Source organism: Sciurus carolinensis (assembly GCF_902686445.1).
Source record: "Sciurus carolinensis chromosome 14 unlocalized genomic scaffold, mSciCar1.2 scaffold_115_arrow_ctg1, whole genome shotgun sequence".
Taxonomy (NCBI): domain Eukaryota; kingdom Metazoa; phylum Chordata; class Mammalia; order Rodentia; family Sciuridae; genus Sciurus; species Sciurus carolinensis.
The window spans coordinates 1,936,425-1,940,273 of record NW_025920107.1 but is presented as its reverse complement, the minus strand read 5'-3'; positions in this window follow the sequence as shown (position 1 = coordinate 1,940,273).

The following is a 3,849-nucleotide window of genomic DNA, read 5'->3' as shown; positions in this document are numbered from 1 at the left end:
GACAGTGATATAATATCCTCACTTGTCATCTGACATTGACATACATTTGGAATTTTATACTCACATAATACAATCACTGTGGCCTCTGACTCTCATACAATTTGCTTACTGTTATCTCTGACACTCACGTATTACCATACTGGAACTTCTGATATGAAACCATCAAAGTGACCTGTAAAACAAAATATCCTAACTTGGTCTCTGACACTGACATAACATTCTCACTGTGACCTCTAATCCTCACATATTATACTCTGTAACCTCTGACACCTAATAACCTCAGTATGACCACACTCACATAATACCCTCAGTGTGACCACAGACACTCAAATAATACCCTAAGTATAACAACTGTCACTGGTAAAATACCCTAATGTGACCTCTGATCCTCAAAAAATGCACTTACTGTCATTTCTCACATTCATGTAATACCTTCAGTGTGACCTCAGACACTAATATAACACCTGCATGTGCTCTCTGACACATAATACCAAAATGTTGCCTCTGACATTTAGAATATTCTCATTGGGGTTTCTGACACTCACCTAATACCTTCCCTGTGCCTATTGTCCATCACATAATACCTTCATTCTTCCCTCTGATAATTGCAAAATATCCTCAATGTCGCAGTCTCACAATATTTTCACCAGACTTCTGACATTATATAATTTACTCACTGTGACTCAAACACTCCTCTAATACCTTCATGTGGCCTCTGGCAATCATGTAATATTCTCACTTGTCCTCTGATACTGACCTAATATCCTTACAGTTCTTGTGTCACTCACATAATATCCTTACTGTGAACTCTGATCACACACACAAAAAATTCTCACTATGGCCTCAGGCACTCATGTATTATTGTCACATGACCTCTGTCACCCAGAAAATATTCTCACTGTGGCTTCTAACATAAATACAGAATAGTCAGTATGATCTCTGACATACAGTAGTCTCCTGTAGCCACTAACACTCACATAATACCACCAATGTATCCCATCCCATTCACATAATATCTTCACTTGACTGCTGACACTCACATAATACCCTACTATGTTCTCTGACATTCACATAACACCCTCATTCTGACCTCTGACACTGACATAATACCATGACAGTGACATGTCTCACTCATGTTATTTCTGTAGTGTGACCTGAGACACAAACCTAATAACCTCAATGTGCACTCTAATTGGCACATATACTCACTGTGGCTTCTGATGCTCATATAATTATCACAGAGTGATCTCAAACACTGACATAATACACTCACAGCACATCCTGACACAGTATCCTACCTGGCACATCTGACACCACAATGAAACCCTCACTGTGGCTTCTGGTACTCATATAAATCCTTCACTCTGGTCTCTGACACTCACATAATAGCATAAAAGTGGCTGCTGACACTATCACAATAACTCACTGGGCTCTGACACTACATAGAATTTTAGCATGGCCTCTTAAACTAACATAATATACTCACTGTGACACTGAACACTCATTTACTATCCTCATCGTGTCCTATGACACTGACATAATATCCCATTTTGTCCTTTTACATTCATTTAATAATCTGAATATGACCTCAGACACTCAAATAATATTCTCACTTTGGCCTCTCGACTGATAATCGCATAACACCCTCATTGTTGCCTGTGCCACACATTATATCCTCACTTGATCTCTGATGTTTATATGAAAACTTCCATGTGGCCTCTGACATTCACATTATGTCCTCAATTGTCCCATGACTCTAACAAAATGCCCTCATCATAACATGCTACAGACATAAAATATCCTCACTATGGCCCCTGATGTTGAAAATATTTTCTCATTATATCCTCTGACACATATCCTCAATTTTCCTATGTCACTCACATAACACTCTGTGTGACCTCTGATACTCATATATTACCCCCACTGTGAACTCTCACACTCAAACATTACCTTTACTGTGACATTTGACACTTACTTAATACCCTCAGTGTGTCCTCAGATTATATTCTAAGTGTGACTACTGACACTCAAATGACATACTCAACTTGGGATGTGATGCTCACATAATACCCTTATCATGGCTTATGATTCTCACATTAAAACCTCATTGTGACCTCTGATGCTGATATAATATCCTCACTGTCATCTCAGACATTCACAAAATAACCTCTCTGGTACATCTGACACTTATAATACTCGCAGTCTGACCTCTGACACTCATATAATAACCTCACTGTGAACTCTTATTCAGATTTAATATCCTTTCTGTGACTCCTGACTCTCACACAATTGCCTCAAAATGGCCTCTGACACTCACACAACACCTTCACTGTAGTTTGTGACACTCAAATATTATCCTCAATTTGCCCTGTCGTTCACATGATACCTAACTGTGACTGCTCACACTCAGGTAGTAACCTCTGTTTTACCAATGATGCTCACCAAATACCCACACTGTGACCCCTGAAGCTTTCATTGTACCATCAACATGGCCTCTTAGACTCACATAATACCCCCATAGTGACCTCTGACATTGAAAAATTATCCTTCTTCTGACCTCTCTCACTCAAGAAATACCTTCAGTGTGACTTCAGGTACAAATATGACACTTGTTCTGTGGCCCTGAAACTGACATAATAACCTCATTTTTTTCTCTGATACACATATCTCCTCATAGTGGCTTCTGAAACTCACATAAAACCCTAAGAGCGACATAACAACCTCACTGTGATCCCTGACACTGACATAATATAATTATTACTTCCTATGATACTCACTTAACCTCCTTATGGCATGTGGCACTCAAAGAATATATTCACTGTGACTCTGATAGTCACAAAATAGCCTGACTTGACTTCTGACACTCAACAATATCCTCATTCTGAAATCTCACACTCACAAAATAAGCTCATTGTCACTTGTGACAGTAAAAAATATTCTCACTTGCCATTTGACACTAATGTCATACCCTCAATGGGACATTTGACACATACCCTCACTCTGACCTCTGACATGATTGTCCTCCATTGGCCTCTATCACCATGACATGATACCTTCATCTAACATCTCACACTCACAGATTACCCTCACTGTGAACTCTACCCCTTATTACCCTCACTCTTGTCTATCACACTCATAAAATATACTCACTGCAGTCTCTGACAGACACATAATACCCTTCTTTGGCCTCTAATTCTGAAATAATATCCTCAGTGTGACCTCTATTACTCACATAATAACCTCAGTGTGACCTCTCTCTCACACATAATATCCTTACATGACTTAAGTCACTCACAGAATACCCTCAGTGTGTCCTTTGGCTTTCACATAATTTCCCTTCTGAGCCCTGTGACACTCAATTAATATTCTCATTGTTCTTTTTTAGAAACTGACATAATACCTCTGGTCACTCATACTCATATTATGTCCTCACTGTGATCTTTGACACATTATTTTCTGAAATGATTTTGGACACTTTTATTTATCTTCACTGGTACCTCTGATACTCAATTTCCTCTCCTGTTATGTGACACTCACATAATATCCTCACTGTGAATCTGATAGTCACATAATGTCCTCACATGACCTCTGACACTCACATAATGTCATCACTGTGGCCTCTTATAATCACAACATAACCTCACTGGGACCTCTGTTACTTATGTAATACCCTCACTTTAAATTATGACATTCACAAAATATCCTCACTTGACCTCTGACACTAATGTAATATTCTCACTTTGACCACTGACACTCAATGCAAGCATGATGTGAGTGACCTGAGACACTCACAACATGCTTGCAATGTAGCTTCTGACACTCATATAATATCCATATTTGGTCTCTGAT